The sequence below is a fragment of the Carlito syrichta genome, unplaced genomic scaffold, assembly GCF_000164805.1.
Source record: "Carlito syrichta isolate Samal-C Ts95f unplaced genomic scaffold, Tarsius_syrichta-2.0.1 Scaffold148222, whole genome shotgun sequence".
NCBI classification, from domain to species: Eukaryota; Metazoa; Chordata; class Mammalia; order Primates; family Tarsiidae; genus Carlito; species Carlito syrichta.
The window spans coordinates 588,447-595,215 of NW_007092318.1; the positions used below are offsets into that span (position 1 = coordinate 588,447).

The 6,769-nt window shown below is 40.5% G+C and overlaps 1 protein-coding gene across 1 annotated transcript in view; it reads left to right on the forward strand.

Annotated features, from left to right (window-relative positions):
* Positions 1-3,297: 3,297 nt before the first annotated feature.
* Positions 3,298-6,769, forward strand: part of SMS (spermine synthase) — a 40,088-nt gene continuing 36,616 nt past the window's right edge. The window contains exon 1 of the mRNA XM_021708803.1: positions 3,298-3,314. The gene's annotated coding sequence lies outside the window, so the exon portion shown is untranslated. The remainder of the gene's footprint in view (positions 3,315-6,769) is intronic.

Below are 6,769 nucleotides of genomic sequence, written 5' to 3' on the forward strand. Positions count from 1 at the left end.
GCACTCCAGTCTGGGTGACAGTGAGACTCCAACTCAAAAAAAAAAAACAAAAAAAGAAAGGGGGAGCACAACTCTGTAGTTCTGTTATAAGTAGATAACTACTTTGAAGTAGGGAACAAGGGGCTTATTCTTGTTGCATATATAACTAAGGAAGGTGACATAGTGTCATGAGTAAAAGCACTGGATTTTGGAGCCCAACTGCTTGGGTTTAAGTTCTGGCTCCAATACTTACCTGCTTTGTGACCTTAAGCAAGTTGTTAGCCTCTCTATGCCTTACTGAGCTGGCTTCACTTTCATTACTGATTACTGTGTTCAGTTGCAGCTATAACAGACATCCTTGCCTTGTTGCCTTGTTTCTGATTTTAGGGGGAAATTATTCAGTCTTTTACCCTTGAGTACTATGCCAGCTGTAGGTTTTCTGTAGATAAACCTTATCAAATTGAGGAAGTCCCCTCTATTCCTGTTTTTCTGTGCATTTTTATCTTGAATGGGTGTTGAATTTTGTAACTTTCTGCATCAGTTAATATATGGTAATGTATTCTTTTTTTTCCTTTAGCCTATTAATATGGTTGACCACATTGATTTTTTAATATTGAGCCGGTCTTGGATACCTGGAATAAATCCCTCTTGGCCATGTTATATAATTATTTTTCTATGTTACTGAATCTTGCTTGTTAAGGATTTTTGTGTCTGTATTCCTAAGGGATATTGGTTTGTAGGTTTCTTTTACTGAACTTTGATTTTGGCATTAGGATAATACTGGCTTCATAAAATTAGGAGGCCTTCTCTCTTATTTTCTGGAAGAGATTGTGTAGCATTGGTGTTAATTCTTTAAAGGGTTGTTCCAACTCTCCACTGAAACCATCTGGTCCTCATGATCTCTTTTTTTTTTTTTTTTTTGGAGTTTTCATAACTATTAAAGAAATAATGAATCCAATTTCTTTAGTTAATAAGACTGTTCAAACTATTACATACTAGGTGACTTGTGGCAGTTTGTATTTTTAGAGGAGTTGGCTCATTCTATTCTTAAGTTGCCAAACTTTCATGCAGAGTTGTTTGTAGTGTTTACTCAGGATATATCCTTTTGGTGCCTGCTAGGTCTGTAGTGATATCCCCTGTTATTTCTAACATTGGCATTGTGTCTTCTCCTTTTTTACCAGTCTTGCTAGAGTTTGTCAATTTTATTGATCTTATCACAAGAAATGGCTTTTTACTTTTATTTTTCTATGGTTTTTCTGTTTTCAGTTTTATTGATTTCTGCTGTTATCCCTTCCTCCTGCTTGCTTTGGGTTTATTTTCCACTTTTTCTAGGTTCTTGAAGTAGTCATGTAGATTAAGAATTTGAGACTTTAAAATGAAGATTGATACTGTTAAATATTCTCATCGGCTGGACACAGTGGCTCGGGCCCATAATCCCAGCACTTTGGGAAGCTGAAATGGGAGGATTGCTTGAGCACAGGAGTTCGAGACCAGCCTAGACAACATAGGAGACCTTATCTCTACAAAAAAAAAAAATTTAAAAAATTAGCATAGCGTAGTGGTGTGCACCTGTAGTCCCAGCTACTGAGGAGGCCGAGATGGAAGGAGCGACTGAGCCCAGGAGGTCAAGGCTGTTGTGTTCATGTCACTGCACTACACTCTGGGTGACAGAGTGAGATTCCATGCATTCCTTAAAAAGCAGTGGTCCTACTTATATAGGTTATTAGCCGTTCTATTTTCAACATTTAATAAGTTGATAATTTGAATGTAGGAAATATTACTCAGATTATTCCAGTCTCAAATTCTAAGAATGTCACTTCTGGAAATTCAGGTTGTAGAATTACAGCTGAGTGTTCTTGTTGGTTAGAAATTTAGAGCTGGAAAAGGCCTTAGACCAGAAGTTTAGCAAACTAAAGCCCTTGAGCCAGATCCTGCTCATCTGGCCTATTTTTGTCTGGCCCTCCAGCTAAATTACACTAAATTTTGTTATTTTATTTTAAAGATGTGAGGTACAATTCAGGGTTAGGTATGTAAATGTTGATTATGCAGGTACTCTTGTTGATGAGGTTTGCCCCTCCCTCTCCTAGCAGTTTCCCTCAACTGCCAATCCCACCCCTATAAATTACATTTTTTTCTTTATTTTATTTTATTTTTTTTTGAGTTGGAGTCTCACTTTGTCGCCCAGACTGGAGTGCAGTGGCCGCTCCCGGCCACCGCAGCCTTGCCTGCTGGGCTCCGGCGATCCTTCCGCCTCTGCCTTCCGAGTAGCTGGAACTACAGGCGCGCGCTACCACGCCCGGCTGATTTTTGATTTATTGTAGAGATGAGGTCTCGCCAAGTTGCCCAGGCGGGTCTCGAACCTGCGGGCTCAGGCAGTCCACTCACCTCAGCCTCCCAAAGGCGCGGGATTACGAGCCCGGCATTACTTACATTTTGAAAGGGTTGTCAAACACATGCACAGAGAGACAAATATGTGACAGACCTGATATAACTTGAACAGCTTGCCCTGCCCTGCCTTTTAGACCATCTAAGTCCTATGATTTTGACTGCCGGCTTCAGAGCCATCTGGAAAATTTTTGAAGTACAGATTTCCAGGCCCCCCACATTGCCCTTTTCTCATCTGGAATTCATCAGAGCACATGGTCCTCTCCTTGTTTGGGTGGTTTTGACTTGTGTTGTTTTATCTTTCATCTTTGTGCTGTTCTCCGGCGGCACTTACTTTCTAGTGCCCCGTAGGTTCTGAGTAATCTTCTTGGAGGTTCATTCTGAAGGGGGCCCACCTGAATGTGGACTTGGCTGATGGTGCTCTGGCAGAGCCAGAGGAAGGGAAGACAGAGGGGCCTCTTCGGGGACTGATACATCAGGGACGTCTCTGATATAAATGTGATTTTTGACATCACAAAATTCTCAAAGTCTAAACTGTTTTTATCTTTGGAGATGCTATTTCACTGTTGATTCATATCCTGGCATAGATGCTTAGCCAGAAACCCTTGAATTGTTATAGAAACACAGATGGTAACAGGTATGATCTGTAAGGGATTCTGCCTACTTAATGCTAGTGAGGAGCTGCATGTTCATGATATTAAGGAAGTGTTTGAAAAACATAATTCATCCTTTATGGATGATGAAAGTGGCAATCCCATGGTTTCCACTTCGGGGGAAAAAATTTTTGTCCTTTCTGGACAGAACTGAAAAAAACCATTGCCACTTGACCTTGGGCCAGCCTGTGACCTGTTTTCAGCTTGCTGTTTTGTGCGATGACTGGTGAGGGTAGGTGGCAGCTTGGATGTTTCCTCACCTCACAGGGAACTGTGGATGCCACTTTTAAACTAAAGGTAAGTAAGGATTGGTCATTTCACTTGGTCCAGATGCCTTCTTAAGTCATCTCCTGTCCTCTAACCTCAAATACTGCGAGCCCTCTTGATACCTTCTTCTTTGTCCTCTTTATGATGCTGCTGTGCCTGGCCTCATGCCACTTCTCTAACTTTTCTTTCCTGTTGGGTTGTAACATACGCTCCCCGTCCCCCAGGTTTTTTTGTGCGTCCTGATCTCTCTTCCTAATCCTCTGCCTTGATTCTCTTCCATGTCTCCAGGCCTGATTTTATTCCTTGCATTTCTCCGGAAACATGATCCTTAAGCCGATGGGGCCCATGGAACATCGAAGGACACCTTATGTTGCTTGAATGATCCCTTCTGGGAAAGGTTGAGTGGCCTGGCTGTTCAATGTCTCAACCACAAACTAATAGTATTACCTTTCCCCCAAATGAAAGGCAGGCTTTAGCATAATCTCCCGTCTGTGCCTTATTTTCTAAATATTAGTTAGGCTCTGATGTGGGTTAAATCAGAAGGCTGAGGACAGGAGAGTTTGAGTCAGTTGACACCTCTAGCAAGGTGCTGCCTTCCCCAATGCCAGATGAGGCAGTGAGGGTGAATCAGGTCTGGGAGTTGTCTTTCTACTTCCAAGACTTTCCTCGTTCTGTGGGGGAAAATGCTTACTAGGAAGGAGGGAGTACCATGTTATATTAGTATTCAGTTTCCAAACCAAAGAGGGATTAGGATTATGTGTCATAAATTGTATTTTTATAAACCCTACTTTACTTTCTTCAGGAGATTGGCTCCTGGAGGACCTAGATTGGTGTGATTTTTAAAGCAGAGGGACAGACTCCTGCCTACTTTGCAGTAAGAATGTTAGGGCAGGGTGACAGGAGCTGGCCCTGTGTGTATGTAGGAGATGCTTGCTTGTTTAACTGGTCTCACTTGCAGTGGGAACAGCAGGGCATTGACATAATTAGCAACACATTTACATTAGGCTAGAACTTAGTTGTGCATTGTGAGATTTTAAGAACTAGTTATTGTGGCTGGTACTCTGTAAACACTGCCATGTGGCTTTCTTTATTTTTAATTTTTAATTTAAAGATATAGTGTACAATTCAGGCTTAGGTATACAGACGTTCATTGTGCGGGTACCCTTGTTGATGAGGTGTTCCTCATACTATAGTTTCCCACTACTGCCAATCCCTTTCTTGTAGTATTATGACAATTGTTCAATGTTCACTTGTGAGTTCGTAATTTTATCCTTCTTTATGGCTGCATAGTATTACATTGTGTCTACGTACCACATTTAAAAAAATTCAGTCCTCTTTCATTGGGCAACATGGTTGGTTCCATGTTTTTGCTATTGTGAATAATGCTGCAATAAACATGCGTGTACAAGTAAAAAGTCAGAACAAAGCCGCCCATGTAGCTTTCTTTAGTGCATGTTTGTTTGAAAATAGCTTGGGTGTCATTTCATGGTTGGTGTTGTATACCTGTTAATCCAATTTCAGTTGGTCTTTTTTTTTCCCCCCTCTCTGTAGTTAATTTTTCCTGGTTTAGTGGTGGTTTTCTATGAACACCGGACATCATGCTCTAAATATAAGCTCTCCAAATTGTTCACACTGTGATTTGTAGCAGTGCTTTAGTGGTAGGAAAACTGTGTAGGAGCTGGCCACCCACTGCCTCACTTCACAGCTCCAGTGCCTGGGACAGTGCCTGCGCATAGCTCTTTGCTATTTGGTGATGGATGGGAAAGGGTAGAGAAAACTACCCCTTATAGCCCCTTTACCTGGTGTGCATTGCATTTGAGTATGTAATTGGTGGATGGCTTGTGGTGGAGGAGGGGAAGAGACTGACTTCTGGGACTTTTCTGTTACTTCAACTGAGAGTAAGTGGGAATCTGAAGGCTTAGTTTGCTTTTTTGGTACAACTTCATTGAAATATGATTCACATGTCATGCAATTTCCCTATTTAATGTGTACAATTCAGTGGTTTCCAGTATACAGAGGATGCCAAAAAAATATATACACATTCTAAGACAGGAAAAAAATGTATTAAAATTTTAATGCTCAATATATACTTATAAAAAAGATGAATACAAGTCACGTTTGACTTCTGCATTTACAAGAAGTGCTCAAAGTGATTACCATCAGTGTCCAGACACTTCTGATTATGACGACCTACTGCAGGACTTGTTGCTGTATGAGACCACCTGCATCTTCCCTTGTGTACATCACACATAGTACCATGCGTCTCAAACTTACTAAGAATGCATGCAGTTGTTAGGTGTGTTGGGATTTCTGTTGCATACTCACACTTCCATTGTCATTGTACTTCCACAACATTCTTGAATTTCAAATACCATTTCAAAATGGTCTCGTGCTCCTTGAACAGCAGACGACTGTGCTTCTGCCATTTTATTTGACTGTCCTATCTGTCGCGTGATGATGCTAGCATTCATTTGATTAATGCCATCTTTTGAGCATACATCATACTACACATTGCTACTGTAATTCAATTAAACTTTGAGAAGTAATACACAGATAACATCGCTTAAAATGTGTTTACATTTTTTTTTACCTCCTTTCCCTTATGTGCAGAGTTGTGTGACCATCACTACAGTCATTTTTAGGACACTTTTCATCAGTTCAGAAAGAAACCCTTCAGCCATCTCCTCTATTCCTCTTAGCCCCCTTTCTCCCTCCTTCCCAGTCTCTGGCAACCACCAATTTGCTTTCTATGGATTTGCCTTTTCTGAACATTTTATCTAAATGGAATCATACAATGTGTTACCTTTGTGACTGGCTTCTTTCACTTCGCATAATGTTTTCAAGGTCCAACAATGTTGTATGTACCACGTATCAGTACTTCTTTTATGTTGATGACAGTCTGTGGTATGAATAGGACACGTTTTCCTTATCCATTTATTATTAATAGACATTTCTACTTCTTGGCTATTAGGAATCATGCTGTTCTGAACATTTGCATTGGCTTGGGTTTTGTGTGGTAAGATTAATCATCGTGCAGTTATGAAAGGACTGGACATGGGACTATAAAATCAAACCGTCAAAATAAGGCACACTGAGGAACCATCAGCTTGATCTGGAAACTCACTAGGCTTCTGAATGTCTAAGAAGTTTCCTGGTAGGATGGTCCTTTTTCATATAATTAAAAAGTTAAAAAATTAATTATAATTTACAATTTTATTATTGTGAATATGGAGACTTTTCTATATATTACTTGATTTTGGTAATCTGGGCTTGCTTCCTATCAGTCTTAATGCTTTTGATGGACCTAGCATATCCTGAGGGAGTTCAAAATTTGATCTCCAACCCTTAGGTGGTACACAGGCACCAGCTTGGGTGAGAGGGAAACCCTGTGGGCTGCTATGCTTTCTTGTCCTTCTTTTCAGAGGGGTTATGCAGTGGTGTTGGTGACTCCTGAACAGATAATTCTTTTTTTTTTTTTTTTTTTT